Source organism: Nomascus leucogenys, unplaced genomic scaffold, assembly GCF_006542625.1.
Source record: "Nomascus leucogenys isolate Asia unplaced genomic scaffold, Asia_NLE_v1 001027F_58868_qpd_obj, whole genome shotgun sequence".
NCBI lineage: Eukaryota > Metazoa > Chordata > Mammalia > Primates > Hylobatidae > Nomascus > Nomascus leucogenys.
Genome location: NW_022096092.1, coordinates 18,801 through 38,709, shown reverse-complemented (window position 1 = coordinate 38,709; position 19,909 = coordinate 18,801). Strand labels below are relative to the sequence as shown.

Genomic DNA, 19,909 nt, shown 5'->3' with positions numbered 1-19,909 from the left:
TGTTCATTTTCTGCTGTTGTACATTTGGAATGACTTTTGTATTTTGATTTTGTGAACGTGTCTCCTAATGTAAAATAGCCAATAGATTTCTCTTTGCGGACAGTATCTTCCGATAACTGGAATGTCCGGGTTATAAAATTATGGATCATCAATTCTATGGGCAATGCCACAGCGCTTCAAAGTAATTTTATTATTTATATTTCCACTGACAAGGTAATCATGTTATTACAAAATAATAGAAGTATGGATGATTGTGGCAAGTTAAGGAAATACAAGGAACTCACCCTTACTAGAATCCAAGGCATTTGGGGAAGAAAAATTCATACACTGAGCACCAAATACATCAAGTACGTTTGTTTGACATCGAGAGGAGTGTAACTACTTTCTGTAGTTTATCAAAATCCCATAATAAGGGTTTAAGCAGGTAGGAATATAGGCACATTTCCATTTCAGAAAGCATTCTGGCCTAGATAGAATAGAAGGATATCAACCCAGGAAGAGAACAGAACTAATATTTTGTGTGTGTGTTTGTGTGTGTGTGAGACAGGGTCTCACTCTGTCACCCAGGCTAGAGTCAGTGGCACAATCCCTGCACAATGCAACCTCTACCTCCTGGGCTCGGGGCAATCGTCCAGCCTAAGACTTAGCTGAGGTTACAGCATGCACCCTCATGCCTGTCTAATTTTTGTATTTTTGTTGTGGAGATGGAGTTTCACCATGTTGCCTAGCCTGGTCTCGAACTTCTCAGCTTGACCGGTCAAGCCACCTCGGCCTCCCCAAAGTGCTGGGATTACAGGCATGAGCCACCATGCCAGGCCCCAAAATCTTTTCTCATGACAACTGCTGTCACTTAGACTGTACTATCAGAAAAGATAAGACTACCCTCATCCTTTGGGTTTCAGCTTAGGTGTCATTTCTTTTAGGAAGAATTTTAGGTGACTGTCCCTTCCTTTGTATCAACTACTAGACCATGAGCTCCTTAAGGACTTAGTCTTGGTTTTTTTACACATTTCTTTAAATTTTACTTTAATTTTTTGGGATACATGTGCAGAACTTGCAGGTTTGTTACAATTTTGGCTCCAATCTCTGCCAGTAAGGACAGTCCATAGCAGACACTTATTTTGTGAGTAATCAGAGTAGCTCACATAAGAGACCCTCTGAGACATTCTGTGCTTTGAAAAGAAGAGCTGCACTGCACACTAGGATTTCCACAATGCCTTTGTTATGGGGTTTGGCCGAGCATGCCCACAGGCTTTTTGTGATGTCATTTGATTAGAGGGTTGGACGGTATGGTAGATGTAGGACAGTGTGCATATTATTATTCAAAAAAGTGGACCAAAGCCTGCACAATACGTGAAAGCTTTGTCACTTTCAATCAATTCTGCAGCATGCAAGAAGCGTCTCCCCAAAATATTGTATGTAATTTGGTGGCTTAAGAAGATACTTTGGCAACATATTTAATGTCACTGAAAGGAAAACAGTTTTCAGAGACAGACTGCCTGGTTTCAAACCCTAGTTCTCCTACTTAATTAGAGTATGCCTATGGACAAATTATTAAAGTTTCCTGTTCTCACGTTTCTTAATCTTTAAATGAGTATAAAATATTATTTATCTTATGGGGTTGCTGTAACAATTAAGTAAGTTAGAACATGTGAAGCACTTAGAACAGTTTTTAGCACAGAATTGGTGATCAATAAATGTCTGATATTTTCACTTAAATGACAGAGTATTTTTAGTTAGGTAAGGAAATACTGCCTTTTCTCTCTTACCTACCCTGCATGATAACACACTTGTAGTAAAATAGATAACTTTTTCAGCTTCTCGCACTAAAATTTGCAACTATTTTTTATTCTTTCGTATGCATCTCATAAGTTGCTTATTGTTTATTTCTGTCTAATACAGGGTGGTCTACAAAATGTAGAATCAAATTTTTACTGAGAAGTGAGAATACCAGAAAGTCTTTCTTCTCTACACTGAGGTAGATAATATGCAACATTTTAAGAAGTGTTTGAATCAGTTTTCAAAGAACAACATTTGTGGAAAAGTCTGCATATATATATCTCTGATTACCTTTTCTTAAATTTATTGAATATATTTTTTGAAGCATAATGCTGATCAAATGACACTTCAGAAAACATACTAATTTGCAATGCCATGGACTGATTAAAACGACAGCCACTTCATCTTTTTCTAGGATATGCTGGCTTTTATGAATTTTATAATTTTTTAAATGTCTCAATATGTAAATGGCGACTTTTATATAGATTGCTACTTTTTCAACTTCTAGGAACGTTTGTTAATTTTAAGTTTACAGAAATGACCTAAATCCCAAACATTAGATAATTTATGAATACAACTATGTATAAACATTGGTGATTTATTAAATCATGGTAAAAGACAACAAAATCTGTTAGTATGGCAACTGTGTTACAAATAACTTTCATGCACTATTAAAGATAATTATGGACATAATTATTGTGTAAATAACAGCCAGGTGCCATGGCTCATGCCTGTAATCCCAGCACTTTGGGAGGCTGAGATGGGCAGATCACCTGAGGTCAGGAGTTTGAGACCAGCCTGGCCAACTTGGTGAAACCTTATCTCTTCTGAAAATACCAAAATTAGCTGCTCACGGTGGCAGACACCTGTAATCCCAGCTACTCGGAGGCTAAGGCAGGAAAATCACTTGAACCTGGGAGGCAGAGTTTGCAGTAAGCTGAGATCGTGTCATTGCACTCCAGCCTGGTTGACAGAGGGAGAGAGCATGTCAAAAAAAAGGTATAATAATTATTATTGTGTAAATTAATTATATAATTTTAAAAATATGAATGCATAGCATTGTTATAGATAGTTATGTACATACATATGTAAAGTTTCAGTTTTAAAATTATTCAAAAAGGTGGATAAATAAAAAACAGATTTTATTTTCATATAAATCCATCATTAGGAAATAGTCATAAAATAGTAAAAATAAGAAAAACAGCTAATTGTATCAACCATTATATATACAATTTTGTGAAACACAATTAAGTTCCTTGTTATACTTTTTTAAACAAGAGAGTTACACAGCACAGATGTGTTGGTAATCCCAGTTGATGTTTTATCTTTGAACATATTCAGATAAATAACTGCTAGGCACTTAAGCAATTATAATTTTTAAATGGAGTGAGAAACAAAATTTTAAGGTTAGCATGTGGCCCGGTGCAGTGGCTCACGCTTGTAATCCCAGCACTTTGGGAGGCCAAGGTGGGCAGATTACCTGAGATCAGGAGTTGAGACCAGCCTGAGCAACATGGTGAAACCCCATCTCTACTAAAACTACAAAAATTATTTGAGTGTAGTGGTGGGCGACTGTAATCCCAGCTACTTGGGAAGCTGAGGCAGGAGAATCGCTTGAACTCGAGAGGCAGAGGTTGCAGTGAGCTGAGACGGAGCCATTGAACTCCAGCCTTGGTGACAGAGGAGATACCGTCTCAAACAAACAAAAACAAAAACAAAACAAAACAAAAATTAGCTTGTGATAATATTTAGTGAAATAATTGTTATACTTAAAATATTTCTTTGAGTACCCTGTTAAGTCAACTTTCTTGCATCTCATTCCAAACTTCTCTGTTGAGCTTTGAGCCCCCAAGTGTGGTTTTCAATACTTTATAAACCTAATCAGCCAATTTACCGGTTTCTATGCAATCTAATCCACCTCAGGAAGTGGGTGTGTCTTTCGAGGGCCCATACACTTTCAAAGGATGCTTGTCCAGAGATTTCTCTCCCCTTCAGTGAGGACCCACTGGATTTGTGGCTGCTGGGCTTTGGAGCACCAGGAGTTACTTCTAATCTGGATGTCTACAGAGCTTCTAGACTGAGACCATTCATAGTAGCCTTGTGAGTATAAAATGTGCAGCAAAACCATCATGCTCACTTTTACTCTTAAAAATACTTTAAATTTATCTGGCAGCATGCTTGGGTCTTTTCTAAGCAAACAAATAACCGTCTTAGTGATTTTATAGGAAATCAATATAAAGTATCTTCAGTTTGTAAGATATGGTCTGTGTTCCCTTGCTATTTGATTCTTTTTATGTGACTGTTTTCTGTATTGTTAGATTTTTCTTAAGTGTGAAAAGATATATTTCCATAGTTTCATGCAATCATAGAACCCATAAATATCTAAAATGTTCACTAGAATGTGGGCATGTAGTAGTGGTTATAATGTTCACCAAAGTGAATGTTAAAAATGTTGAATTACTTTGAAAATTCTTGTTGCAAAGGTCTTATTTGCTGTCTCTTCAAAATTTGCAGTTTGCAGACTAGATTTGAAAGCTGTTGAAAATAGATTTAATCGGCTGGGCATGATGGCTCATGTTTGCAGCCTAGCACTTTGAGAAGCCAAGGCAGGCAGATCGATTGAGGTCTAGAGTTAGACACCAGCCTGGCCAACACGGTGAAACCCGGTCTCTACTAAAATTACAAAAAATTATCCTGGCATGGTGGTGGGCCCCTGTAATACCAGCTACCCGGGAGGCTGCAGCAGGAGAATTGCTTGAACCTGGGAGGTGGAGGTTGCAGTAAGCTGAGATCGTGCCACTGCCCTCCAGCCTGGGTGACAGAGTGAGACTGCATCTCAACAACAACAACAAAAAAAAAAAAAAAAAAAAAAAGAAAGAAAATAGATCAATAGATCTAACCAACTGGCAAGGGCTCCCAAGAAGCTGCAACTTCCAAGTCACTAAGGGGAGAGGTGAACTGGTGGCCACGCTTCCATTAACTGCATTTCTGGATTTTCTAGCGTAGAGTGGAAAACCTAATACATATCTTCATTTTTTTGTTATTTTAGAAGATAATTAATTGTTGATTAATTCTTGTTAATTATTATAGGTGAAACATTGGCTATTTCAGAATGTGAAAGTGTTCTCTCTAATCATCTGAATTGACTATGGGAAAAAACTTTCCTAATTAAAAATAATAGATATTACTTACATTTAATATATTGAAAGGAAGAGTTTTGATATTAAAATTAAAAGGACAAATTTAATGATTGATGATTTTAGGAGTGACAGTCCACTCTGATTAATCAATCTTAGATAAAAGCTACTTTATTTATAACTGTCTGAGCAAACTTCATAGGTGAGTTTGGAGGCAGGGAGTATAGAATAATACCATAGATACTGAGTGTCTTTCATATATTATCATCATGGAATCATTGAGAGAGATAGAATGGCAGAGACAGGATGACATTCAGAATGTGCTTCTTCATTAATTAGCTTATATAAGTGACTCAGAAATCATCCCAGCTTTTACCCTCCGCCCAGGCTTTAAGCTTGTCTAAGTAACTGGGAATGATTGTGGGCACAGCTTGTTTAACAAAAATGCCACCAGGACTGTTGTCTCATTTTCTCATTTGCATCACGGTTGTTCATATCCATAAGTTTCATACCCGTGAATTCAACTAATCTCAGATAAAAAATATTTACAGGGAGAATAAAGCAGCTGTACTGAACATGTACTTTTTTTTTTTTTTTTGAGACAGAGTCTCACTCTATTACCCATGCTGGAGTGCAGTGGTGCCATCTCGGCTCACTGCAACCTCCACCTCCTGGGTTCAAGCTATTCTCCTGCCTCAGCCTCCTGAATAGCTGGGACTACAGGCAGGTGCCACCACGTCCTGCTAATTGTTTGTATTTTTAGTACAAACGGGGTTTCGCCATGTTATCCAGGATGGTCTCGATCTCCTGACCTCGTGATCCGCCCGCCTCGGCCTCCCAAAGTGCTGGGATTACAGGCATGAGTGACCGCGCCCTGCCAAACATGTACATATTTTTAATCTTCTTGCTGTTCCTAAACAGTATGGCATTACAAGTATTTATATATCATTTACATTGTATTAGGCCTTCAAAGTAATCTAGACATAAAGTATTCAGGAGGATGGGTTTAGGTTACATACAAGTCCCACACCATTTACTAATAAGAGACTTGAACATCTTAGGATCTTGGTATCTCAGGGAGTCCTGGACTGAGTTTTCGATGACTATTGAGGGAAAATTTCATAAATCCAGCATGTTTGTGTTTACTATGTCTCAGTTTGCACTGGAACTAACTTATTAGACATATTGGACAGAGCTCAAGTAGACAAGGAAAATTGTCCACCAGACTTTTTTTCCTTTTCATCGGGGCAAATAAAAATAAGAGAAAGAAATTCTCACTTTTTTTTTTTAATTTTCAGAAACATGGATTAAGATGCCCTGCGAGTCTTCCAGAATGAGCTCATTTGTTGCATTTGCATGAAATACCTCATAGCCCCGGTCACCATTGACTGTGGGCACAGCTTTTGCAGGCCCTGCCTCTGCCTCTGCCTCTGCTCAGAAGAAGGCAGAGAACCAATTCACTGCCCTTTGTGCAGAAAAATCTCAGAGAAGCCCAACTTCAACACCAGTGTGGCACTCAAAAAGCTGGCTTCCCTAGCCAGACAGACCAGACCTCAGAACATCAACAGCTCAGACAATATCGGTGTGCTCCATGAGGAGACTAAGGAGCTTCTGTGAGGCTGACAAGAGATTGCTCTGTGGGCCCTGCTCTGAGTCACCAGAGCACATGGCTCACAGCCACAGCCCAAAAGGATGGGCTGCTGAGGAATGCAGGGTACGTGATGCCTCTAAGGCAGTTTGAATTATGTAGAATCCCAAATAAGAACGATGAGGGCCTATGATAATGATGGTGATGAGAATGCAGATGGTGGAGGTGGTGATAATTCCATGTCAATCATGACACATAAATGTGTCCTTTCAATGTTGCTGACTAATTTGGCACTTTAATCATAGCTGTGTTGAGACTTCACTAAAGGAGGTTTCCTTAGAAACGTTGTTCAAACATATAGAATGCAGCTGTGGAGCAGGTGGCCAGCACCAAGAACACTGTTCAAAGTCAGATTATATAAAAGCCAGTTTTAGAAAATTGATGATATTATCTGAAGGGTCCTTTAAAACTCTCTATTATGTTTCTATCACTTTTCACATCCAAATTATTAGAACCAAATGTGTTTAATTTGGAAAAATCTGACCACTCCACTCTAACTTAATTTATGTTTCTTTCAATTACAGCCTTTTTTTTAATTGATAAGGGGATGAAATCTACTATACTGTCTTCATTATTGCTAAGCTTCTTGCTTCTTTTGCAGGAGAAACTTAGAAAGGAAATGGACTATTTATGGAAAATCAATGAAGAGACACGAAACAATCTAAATCAGGAAACTAGCAAATTTCATTCGTTAGAGGTAAAAATGAAAATGTTTTCTTTGTTTTTATGCAAATAAACACAATGTTAGCTTATCATTTTTAGCTAAATTCAAACTACCAGTTGAAAGATAGTGATTTCATCCCAAGAAAATGTAGTGATTTCAATTGATATAATAGGAGTTGCAAACAGAGAAGCCCACACAAGCTAGCCAAATTAATTCTAGTATATTGGATAAACGGCATTATGTGTATTCTAGTTCAAATTTGAAGGTTGGTATAAACCTTTTCAGACACTGCAGATGAGACAACATTTCACTAAGATTGGGTGTGAGGAAGGTGAAAGAAAGAGAATAGTATATAGAGTAAAAATATGGTAAAAGTAAAAAAAAATACTGCATAATACGGTGTATGGCTAAATGTTTTTTAACATGTAGGCGAATCAGACACGGAAAAATCCTAAAAGAGAGATTAATAGAGGAAATAATTGACTCAGTAATAACTGTGAAGAAGTGTCACAGTGACAGAAACCAGGAGTCTTTATATAGGTTAGATTTAAAAAGGGAGAGAGAATAGGAACATTGAAAAAGATGGACAGAAAAGATAGCAAATGTTCAAGACTCCTTGCAAGAGTGAGGCAGAAAGTTTATAAGTTGCTTGATTACACCTAGCATATAATTATTTGAAGTTTTCTATTGAGAGTGAGAACATGTAATCCTTTAACCAAACGTCTCTGCAGCACTATATGTCATTAAGGAAGAGGATAATCAGTATTCATTATCAAAGGATGCATATATTTCTCGAAGAGGAGGAGCAACTGCATCTGCGGGCACTGGAAAGAGAAGCAAAAGAGCTTTCCAACAACTACAAGACAGTCAAGTGAGAATGACCCAACATTTAGAAGGGACGAAAGACATGTACAGAGAGCTGTGGGAGACATGCCGCATGCCTGACGGGGAGCTGCTCCAGGTTTGGAGGGAGGGTCCATCCTCAGAGACAGGAAGCCTTTGCTGGACAGTGCTGCCAGGACATGCAAATATCACCTGCATATGTCACTGCTCTAAGCTAAGTGACACATGATGTCTGACTTCCACCATTACGTTTCTCCATTCACTTATTACTGCATACTTTGGTAATCTTTGGGAAATTTTTGCCATTTTAGCTGATAGCATATAATAAAGTTCTCTTCAATATAATTTGGAGTACTATCCACACAGAGAGATCATCCAAAATCATTAGAACTCTAGGCCAGGGGAAGGTTAATAATACTCCATTTACATGCCCTAGTTCCTCCTCACTCTGATCTCCCAGAGAGCAGTGATTTGCTGAAGACATTGAGGGGTTTCCACTTGCCTGGGCAAGATTTCTCAAAGCTGCTCATCAATGTCCATGTACTGTTTCTCATATGGTTCTCTGTTTTGTTTTAATAGTTGTCATGTGTGGTCAGAGCTTTCCTTGGAAATAAGATTAGGAAATTAATGACACTGGAAACCTAGATATCTTTGCTTTACTCCACCATCTCTTGCTGAGCTCCTTTCTTCTTAATGCCCACTGATGAAGCTTTTTATTGTTTAGTTGAGGTTCTGTTATTAATGTAGGCTTGAATGATTCCTTAGCAGGAAAAAAAAAGATACACATTATTAAAACACTAAAACAGAAAGAAACAAGAGTATGAGAAAAGATGCAGAAGGAAAAATCTCTCATAATTTACATTACCTTTTATTTTTTTTGCAGGATGTGGGAAATGTATCAGCAAGGTGAGTTTACACTAAAAACAATGCTATTTCTGAAAAATTTGTTCTCTTGTGAATGAAGGGAATGTATACATTTTGAGTACTAACATCGTTGTCAGGGGCTGTTTCCAATTTTGTTTCAAAAGAAGGCCTGAGGTCTTCTTCTCTTTGGTCTGGAAAGTTTTCATCTTAAAATTTGTATGAATTAAAATATACATAAAAACAATTTGCCATTCGGAAGTTTGTTCTCCCGATCCATCCATCCTGACCAGCCATACCCCACAGATCTTAATACAAAATTACTCTGAGGAATCATAGAGACATCTTCTACTCTAGAGGGGTCAGAGGTTAAAAAAAAAAAAAAGACAGAGGGAGGAGAGAGATTCCCTAAGGATGGGCTGAGGAGGGATGTTTTGGTCCTAAAAGCATCAATGACCCGGGCCTGCTCCATCACCGTACACCCAGTTCAAGGAAAGACCTCAGGAAAATGGTTGCCTCAGGACCCTCAGCAGCAGGGTTCTCAGGCTGGAATTAGACTCCTTTGATTTGCACAAAAGATTAAAGCCTTTTGTCTCAATGAATATTCTCTGTTAGACACTGACTAGCGTTAGTGACAGCTGCAGACTGAGGTCCCAAAGGTTTTTGTCTGAGTTTTCTGCTCTCTGAAATATTCCCAAGATTTCTGCCTACCCTCAGGGGGTGTGATGGGCAGAGGGAGGCAATGACTTTTAATGACTTTAGAAGTTGTATAATGTCTGAGGATAACATATCTGGCGAAATTGGGTGTTTATGGAAGTAAAATTTAGAAAAAGTAACATCCTTATGGCCCCTAGAGTGTGGAATAAAATGTACAACCAGTTAACCAAAACGGGCAGAATTCTGAGGAAACATCTTATGTGAAAATGTGATATCTTTGTATGACTGTATGATTAACTCTGGGCCTGGAACTATAGCTGAGGCCATTTTTTTTTGCAGGACTGATTTGGCACAGATGCAAAAGCCCCAGCCAGTGAACCCAGAGCTCACTTCATGGCACATTACTGGAGTCCTAGATATGCTCAACAACTTCAGAGGTAAGAGCCAGCTGCTTGGCAGTCTAGCCTCAAATTATTTCCTTATTGGGTCCCTTGGTTGAGGCTTTTCCCATTTAAGTTTTATTAGTTTTGTCATGTAGGTAATACATACTTTTCCAAAACATGTGCATCTTCTCTACCTGCATAGTAATATTACAATGATCAAAACTCAATTTCCTGACTCACAGTTTGATGAAAATGTAAAGAAAGATACACACTTCATCTGCAGAATAAGAGGACAAAGAATATTCAGATCATGTAGTTATGAAGACACTAGTTCTCATGGTGGCATCAGTATTTCGTATTTATTCAATTTAATTCAATTTTGAAGGCTTAGATTTGGCATACTGGTTTTAATTGTTTCTATTCTATGTGCATTTACATGCATTCTACAAGTAACCTTTATTATGTACAAAATCAGAACATTTTGATCAACAAAGAAAATGACTAAAATATCCATAATCAGGACAATTCTAATGCCATCAGATACATCTCGTAACAAGTGAAAGGTGAGGGATCTGTGAATGTGGCTGAACCATGTTAGGCCCATTCTAGAGAGCAGGTCTAAGTAGCAGAGGGCAGGAACCCAGAGTAGATTGAATCAGGAGCTAAACAGATAATGTAAAGCCAGAGTATTATTTTCAGAAACTTATAAATTTTACTTGTGTCAATTTCTACCAAATTTTTTCTGTTTGAGACTATAACAGGCATTACTTAACATTCCAATAAATTCTCACATCGCAGCAAATTGATGTCTAACTCTTGATGATCTTAAAGACAAATAATACAAGAAGATTTTTCTACTGAAGAAAAAAAAAACATTTTAGATATGTCCTGAAAGAAACTAGGCAGAGATAGACATTAAATCATTACTTCGCCCAGTGATATGGTCACATTTTTTCTCTGTTTTTTAAGGAATAATACATAATTGTATGTGCCGTAGAGGTGTAATAACATTTCATCTTCATGGATGCATGGGGCTAAACTCTCTTGCCTTCCTTCTTTCTGTATTTTCTTGGAAGAAGAGCAAATGAAGTGAATAATTGGGCCACAGAGCCTCTGTCTCACATAGAACTCACTAATATAATATTTTTTCCTTGACAGTGGATAATGCTCTGAGCACAGAAATGATTCCTTGCTATATAAGCCTTTCTGAGGATGTGAGATATGTGATATTTGGAGATGACCATCTCAGTGCTCCCATGGATCCCCAGAGAGTGGAGAGCTTTGCTGTGTGGGGAGCACAAGCATTCACCTCCTGCAGGCATTTCTGGGAGGTGGATGTGACTCTCTCCTCCAGCTGGATTCTGGGAGTCTGTAGAGATTTCAGGACTGCAGATGCCAATATCGTTATTGATTCTGATGAAACATTTTTTTAAATTTCCTCAAAAAGGAGCAACCACTGTAGTTTCTCCACCAACTCTCCACCTTTAATTCAGTATGTGCAAAGGCCTCTGGGTCGGGTTGGGGTGTTTCTGGATTATGATAATGGATCTGTGAGATTTTTTGATGTTTCTAAAGGTTCTCTGATCTATGATTTTCCTCCTTCCTCCTTGTCTTCCCCTCTGAGGCCTTTCTTTTGCTTTGGTTGTACATGAAAAGTTGGTTTCATGATGATTTATTGTGACCTCCCATATACGAGGCAAATAGTGTCCTAAGACCCTACGTGTGAGAGCCTGTGAGCTCATTGTAACTTCATGGAATGTAATTACTTTATGGTTATAAATGGGATAACCACCTTGAATGTGTACATTTGTTAATTAAGTTATTTTAATTAATAAATTATTGTGGAATCTTTACTAGAACATCAATAGTTTTTTTTGTACTAGTTTGTTGAGATTCATTCACTTACCGTGCAAGTCATGTTCTAATGTATTTAATTCAGATATTGTTAGTATATCACACTTGTGCAGGCATCAGAGCTCTCTACTGCCTGTGCACTTTTAACACTTCCAGAAGAATCCCCATACACATTAACACTTATTCTCCATTCACCCTCCCCCATTCCCTGACACCACTTAATCTACTTTTTATGTTTTTGCATTCAGGTAAATAAAATCAAGAGTATGTTTTCAGTTTGTACACACTGTAAATCACTTGTCTTAGTTGTATATTTGAACCAGGCTGGGGTAGAATAATGAAGTGGTGGATATCTTATCTTACAAAGAATAAAAAGCGTGCTTATTTTCTTTTTAAGTCTGAGCAAGTTAAGTTGACCTCACAGCCTTTATTGTTTCTCAACATCCTAGTTATTAATCACATTTCAACTCACACAACAGTTTTTCAGTGCCGGGTTGCTCTGCTATTACATCTTCTATGAATATATCATATCAGATTTTAATATTCAGAAAACTCTTATACTTATTACTACCAGATTGAAAATTCCAAGGGGGCAATGGCAGTATTTGTCTTCTTTGCTAATATGTTACAATTATTCAATGCAATTTTTAGAATAGATCACACAGTAAATAAGATGAGTAAATGGATAAGTAGAGGAGTTAATATGTATAAATATTATTCTAACATTAAGAAACTTTTCCAAAATATAAGTAACAAAATAGGATAGAACATACTAATGAATATCTATCAAAAGATAAGAAATAAATTGATTTTCAGATTCACATCCAAGATAACACTATTATGTTAGGGTTTCAAATAATTGCAGCATAATTTTTACAGGGTTGATTTCAATTGCCTTAGGTTTTTAATAGAAACAATCGAAAGAGGAAGCTTCCTATATAAAATGATGGGGAACAGGAACAGGACTTAGAATACTGGAGGCTGTCCTTATTTAAACTGACATATAAATTTAATTACTTACTAAGCATAAAGTAGTATAAACCTTCTTATGCAGTAGAAAGAACAAACTTTGTTTACATTTTAAATAAGAATCCAGATGATAGAGAATGGAAAATTCCATAAAGGAATGTAATAGCTACGTTTCCTAGCGCACCGGCTTATGTGCTCTAACAAAGACCACGAATTTGAAATGATTCAGAAGGTGCATTTCTCTCACATGTTTGTACCAATATAGGAGTTGGTCAAGAATAAGACTGGCATCTTCAACAAGTGAATTTTACCTCTTTGTGCAGGAAACTTCCATTTATTACCATGTCCCATGCAGCAGGAAAGCCAGAAGAAAAGTAGGAGGGACAAGAGTATTTGGCTTTAAGGAAATCACCTGGCGTTTCTCACAATGCTTTCATTCCTGTCCTATAGGTTCAAAATTAGGCAGATGGGACACTAAGTGGTAATGTATCTGGGAATGCTGTTTACACTCTAAACCATATTTATTCTTATCATTTGATTCAGAAAACAAATTAAATGATTGGCACAACTGAAAATAACCCAAGAGATTTGTTCAATGAAACAAGGCTGAACCTCAACCAAATAGATAAGCTGCTGCCTAAGGTTAGCACCAGTTGTTAGTGATTCAAGAGTGAGTAAACCCTGCTTTTTACCACTGTCTAGGTGTCCAGTGCCGTTCATTTTAGAGCCTGGCTAGCTGAGGGATATGTGGCAAGAAACTTCTTATTTGTATTTTAGTCCCCTAAATGAACGATTTTGATAGGAATGATTCTCCAAATTTCAAAGATACTTATCAGAAAGATTCTCTTATTCCTTCACTCTATATCACGTAGACTATAATAAACTGTCCCTCTTCTCCTCCACATATTTCATGCAGAACATTAGGAGTTAGCAGAGAGAAAGCTTATCACCAGCTTCTTTTGGACTCGCTGCCTTTTTCCAAGGGATCTGAGATGATAAAATTATTCACCTCAGGGCTCCAACCCAGCACTCCTTTTTGATTTTCACCTAGGTTTTGTGAGCTTTTCTGTTGATGCTAAAACTCTATGCAAAGCCTCATAATTTAATTACATTATTTGTTGCTAGATTTCAAGGAAATATTTATTCCTGACATTCTTCTAATTTAGCTCACATTCACTTTGGCAGGAAGACAGAATTAGCTACTTTATGATCACTTCGTATTTGACTCTGATTTTGGAAGATGAAAAAGTTTTTGTGTCTATTTACCATATTTTCTTAGCCATTTAACCAAGATAATCTTATTCTGTTGATTCTCCTAGAGATACGTAATTTATTTATTCTCTTCACCTGTCAGAATTTATGTTAGAATATCACCAAGACTTACTTACAATCGAAATAAGTCTAAGAGGGACCACCAACAACATTGTCAATCATTAATACAGAAATCTTGAACTTCCTGAGATTTTTATCCCTGAAAGAAGTTATTTATCAATAGCCTGGTTACAGTTTTTTTTAATACAAGAATTTTCACTCTTCTATAGTACAAAAAGTAAAAATTGATAAAGAGAATAACTTGGAAAAAATTAATCTAACAAAACTGAGACACATTCTTGACTAGCACTTTATTTCTGTACTAAATTTAGGAGACATGTAAATGGCAGGTTTCCTAAGTGAAATAAGACAGACACACAGACAAAAATACTTCATGGTCCCACTCATATTTGAAATCGATTTTTAAAAGTTCAATACATTAAAAACGGTGGTTACATTCGTGGGAAGAAAATAAGTAAATGAAGGGTAACAGTGGTAAAGGTGCAGTAATGTAGAATAAATGAATCTGATGTACAACCTGTAGGCATATTAGATAATCTCGTATTGTTTTTGGGAAATATTCTGAGAGACAAGATTTTTGGAGTTCTTATAAAAAAGAAGCACAGCTAAGTGATATGATCGATTTGTTAATTTTCTTCATTGTAGTGATCATTTCCTTATGCACATGTATCTCGAAACGACATATTCTGCACCTTGAAAATATAAAATAAAACAAATTGAAACATAAAGATAATTTTGTTCTTGCATCTAAGCTGAAAATAAGTGAAGACTGGGTCAGTAATAACAAGGCTTTGCTGAATTAAGAGAATTCTAATAAAATGTTTTTAGTTGGGAAGGTATCTGTATTAAATAAAATTGATCTAAAGCTGGTTACAGGGGCCATACTTATAATCCCAGTGCTTTGGGAGGACAAGGCAGAAAAATCACTGGAGGCCAGGAGTTTGAGATAAGCCTGGGCAACATAGTAAGACCTTATCTCTACCAAAAAATAAACAGAAAATTAGCCTTGAGTGGTGATGCGCACCTGTTGTCCCAGCTTCTCAGGAGGCTGAGTTGGGAGGATTGCTTGAGTCCAGGAGTATAAAACTGCTGTGAGTTCTGATTGTGCCATTGCACTCCAGCCTGAGTGACAGAGTGAGAACTTGTCTCAAAAACAGCAACTAATTATTTTTGGTAGGCATTTTACCTGAAAGGTATAATTCTTTCTTCTACAATTAAATCCGCATATGTCTAGGCCAGCTATATCAGGTAGAGCTTGTCCTCTAGTGCTTATATCTATAAAACAAGTAAGACAATTATAAGGAGGCTCTAAGCAAAACAATTTTTTCTCATTCTGGACTTTGAGGTCTTAATTCTTTAGACTAATTTTCTGTCTCAATAGTGGATATCACCCTGAAACTTAATTTGTCCAAACACCTCACATAACCTGAGATTTTACAAAACATATAGTTCATAGGATCAATACGTTCTTATGCCTTAAAAGTCTCCAGGCATTGAAGGATACTACCATGTGGAAACTAGGGCCTTCTACCGCATTACTGAAGGAGCACATTTGAGACTCACAGCACTGTTTGCAGGAGTCTGTTAACAGGTCTGGACAATGAGTAATGTCAGTCTAGATAATTCTGAGGAAGGCTTTCTGCCTTGTTATAAGGAGGATAATCACTGGAGACTCTAGACGAGTTCCCGGTCATCATTCCAGCATTTAGTTGCTGTTTTTGTAATCCCAGCACTTTGGGAGGCCTAGGCAGCTGGATCACTTGAGGTCAAGAGTTCAAGACTGGCCTGTTCAACATGGTAAAACTTTGTCTCTACTTAAAATACAAAATTAGCAGGGGGCGGGGAATATGTATTAGAAGGGTAGGAGAACATACGTAACATGCCATTGGAAGGTGAAATTCCTAATATTCGAGAACATTGTTGAGAACTATGTTTAATTCTCAGTATAGAAAGATTTACCCTTTGAATGACATTAAAAATTCACTAGAAGTGTGAAGAATAATAGTTAAAATGTCACATAAGTAACAACAGTCTCAAAACAAAGTGTTCTAAAAGGTTAAAGTACGTATATGAGGTAGAGGAGAGAATAAATAAGAGTTAATTAATTAGACTTTATTATGTGAAAAGACTTTTCTAAAATTCTTCCATAATAATTGAAGATATAAATGACAATAATTAAAGTATACAAAAAATAAAAGCATTAAAATAGTGAAACATTTAAAAAAGGGTAAAGTTGAAAATTATTTAATTTTTAATCTCAAAAATCAGAAAGTGATTTTATCAATGTCCTAAAAACTTAAAATAAAAACAAACAATAATGTAAAAGAAGCCAGGTTTCCGCCGGGCTGGGGGCGGAGCTAGGACTTCCCTGGGGACACAGAAGCAAGAAGCAGGGACCTTGGTGCCCACCAGGCTTTCCCGGACAGAGCCTCCGCCCCCTGCCCACGCCTCTGGCCACCGGTGTGGTGCTGCTGGCTTGGACTGGGCCGCAGGGTGGCGGGGCGCGCTGCATGACCCCGCCACCGCTGTCCTCACTCCTAGGAACACAGGTCTAGGAGGACCGCGCTGACTACAAAGAGTTCCAGGACTTCTCCAGTCTGCCCGACACCCTCAGCATCACCTGGGATGACTCTTTCTACACTTTCCAGGACCAGGAGGAGCATGGCGTCCAGGGCGTGGAGAGCGTCCTGGAAGAGGGCGTCCTGGAGCAGTGGGGCTGCTGCAGACTCTGGTGCGGCGGGGGCTGAGCGTTGAGAAGGCGCAGGAGACTGACCACAATGGCTAGACTGGCCTTAATGTCTCCTGCTACCACGGCTTTGTGGATATACCGTGGTGGCCTTAGCTGAGTGCCCCCAAATTGACGTCAACTGGCAGGACAGGGAAAGGAACACAACCCTTATCATAGCTGCACAGGCAGGAGATGCCCCTGGCCCCATGGGCACAGTTGCCTTAGATACTGGCTCTCAGCCTTGCACTTCCTGCCTCAGCATCACCTGGGCTGGTTCATTTGAGCTTTAACACAGATCTGGTGGAAACACAGACTGCCAGGCCCTGCCCCTGGAGTCTTTCTTTGAATAGGCCTGGGATGGGGCCCAAGAATGAGTAGAAGAACAGGTTTCCTGGTGAGGCTGATGCCGCTGGCCCAGGGATCCCACGTTGAAGACAGAGGGCTTTGAGGTTTTCATGGCTGATGATGGCCAGGAACCTTTCACAGTAGGCATTGAAGAACAGCAGAGTCCCAGAGCCCAGGAGAGATGTCATCAGCTGGACAAGAGGCATCACAGAATTAAAGTGAAAATGAAGAAAGGAGCTGAGGATCTGTTTCATGACTTTCCTGCGCTGTTTTACTAAAGAGGCTGTTCTGGCCCAGTCAGGGCACGCTATCACCACCAACTACTTGTTGAACTATGTCCTGGGTCTTGACCTTCAAGGACGGACGTGTTAGGGTTGAAAGCCAATATGAAGGGTCGAACCGATTGCATCAGAGCCCTGAGCTAGCAGGGGCAGGTGTCCACGCGAGGGCCCCCACCATGGGATGTCGCCAGAGTGGCCACTTACACGTCTGCCTCATGCAGACGCTCCTGGAGCGCCCCTGCCAGGAGCCCTTGGGGGAAAATTACCAGCTTGAGTTGCCTCCGCTCCATGGCCAGAGCCTGCAGAGGCTCAGGGACTGCGAGCTGTCTGCGCTGACGCCGCGCTCCGCGTGGCCCGGAGGACCGGGGCGCCCTGGACCACATGGTCAGGATGACCACCAGCCTCTAACAGCCCCGCCGTGGCCCTCGCGTGCCAGACCGTGTGCCCCGAGTGCTCCCTGTGCGTGGGGAAGAGGCGGCTGGCAGTGCAGGAAATCCTGGCGGCTCAGGAAATTCTGGCGGCGCGGCGGGGGATGGGAAGGCGGGCGCAGGAGGCGGGTGAAGCCAAGGGCACAGAGCAGCACAAGCGGCCCTGACCAGTGGCCGTGGGCTCCTGGGAGGGCTCCCCAAGAGCTGGCCTCCCACCTGCCCTGCTGCCGGGGTCCTGGGGCTCTGCCGACCCCGCCCGGCGGAAGGCCAGCCTCCTGCCCCTGCGGCGCCTGCGGCGGAGCAGCTTGAGGTCGGGCATGGTGCCTGGGGTCCGCCTCAGCAAGGCGCCCGCGCCCACCTTCCAGCCCCAGAGGCCGGCGCGGAAGGGCAGCACCAAGGTCAGCGGCCACCTGCGGATACCCAAGGGCCTTACAAGGTGGTCAAGGAAGAGAAACCGGAGGCTGAGGAGGCCGAAAAGAAGCGCCAGGCCAAGGTGCAGGAGAAGCGCCCGCCGCCCTGGAAGAAGAGGACGTGAGAATCCGCGGGCGCTTGACACGGGGTTCGAGGACAGGGTGAGGCGGCGGGGCTGGGCACCATGGCAGCTACGGGGACCACCAGGCGGCGGGCGTTTCCACGCTGTCTTTCTAGGATGCTCCCAGGAAGGGGCTGGGGGAGCCACATGGATTCGCCTGACACCAGCCACCCTAGCCATCAGTACACGTAGTGGGCATGTTGCCTAAAAGGCTCCCTTTAGAGAACCTCAATTAAGATTTGTTTAAAGATCAATTTATGAGGCCGGGCGCGGTGGCTCACGCCTGTAATCCCAGCACTTTGGGAGGCCGAGGCTGGCGGATCACCTGAGGTTGGGAGTCTGAGAGTAGCCTGACCAACATGGAGAAACCCCGTCTCTACTAAAAATACAAAATTAGCCGAGCATGGCGGCACATGCCTGTAATCCCAGCTACTCGAGAGGCTGAGGCAGGAGAATCGCTTGAAAACAGAGGCAGAGGTGGCAGGGAGCCAAGATCGCGCCATTGCACTCTGGCCTGGGCAACAAGAGCCAAACTCCGTCTCAATCAAAAAAAACCTCAATTTATTAAAGGGTATTTTCTGTGTAATTTTGTATTTTTAATTGTTATCCAATTTGCCAAGTTTTACAAGTGATAGGGCCCCTTGTATCCAAGGCAGTTTTAATACACTTGCCTGAAGACCTTTCATTTAAAATACTGTTTCTAGCAATAAATGTTTATGATATCTGTAGGAGTTTACACAGAAATCATGGGATTCTCTCCTTTTTGGCTGTTTGTTTTGGTCTTTTCTTCTCATTGTGGGTGCACGTGCACAATGGATGTTTTCATTAGTTAGATTAAGTAATGCCAGATATTTCTATTTGATGGAGGGATTGACTCATTCAGCCACATGATCAAGTGAGAAAGAGATATCATATTTTATTGTATCTTTTTAAAAAGTATTATCCATACAGTCATATATTGGGGAAAAACATTTATCGTAAAATTATAAAACAATGCAGAGATAAGCATGTATGTATTGCTAGAATTAAACTCATTTTAATCAAGGAGTTTTAGATAAACTGGATACAAAATCTTTAACATATTAAAAATAGATATGAGGAAAACGTGTCATTTGATAAAATGCGGGAAATGTAATAGACGATTACCAGAAATACAAAATTAAGCCATATATGCTCTTAAGTAAATCGAATCCAGACATCCTTAAAATGTAAAAAAAGGATGCAACAAGAGTAAGGAGCCCAGAACGATGCAAATTAAGGGAATGGGGGGAGGTGATGTTTAGAACAAGCAAAGAGAATACAATGGGAAGCAAACTTATTTTAGGCAAATTCTCCTGGAGTGGACCAGGAAGCCCTCTCTTCCAGACTCAGTTCCAAAGAGTCCCTTATGTGGGTATTTCTTTTATTTTTCCTTTGAGGACTGCACTTGGTGTTTAGTTCAACCTCATGCGGACCTCATGGAATTTCC

At 39.9% G+C, this 19,909-nt stretch overlaps 2 pseudogenes; both read left to right on the top strand.

The window, feature by feature from the left end:
* Window positions 1-6,218: 6,218 nt before the first annotated feature.
* On the top strand, window positions 6,219-11,624 carry LOC115833814 (annotated as a pseudogene).
* A 1,513-nt stretch (window positions 11,625-13,137) lies between these two features.
* Window positions 13,138-18,527, top strand: LOC115833816 (annotated as a pseudogene).
* The last annotated feature ends 1,382 nt before the right edge of the window (window positions 18,528-19,909 follow it).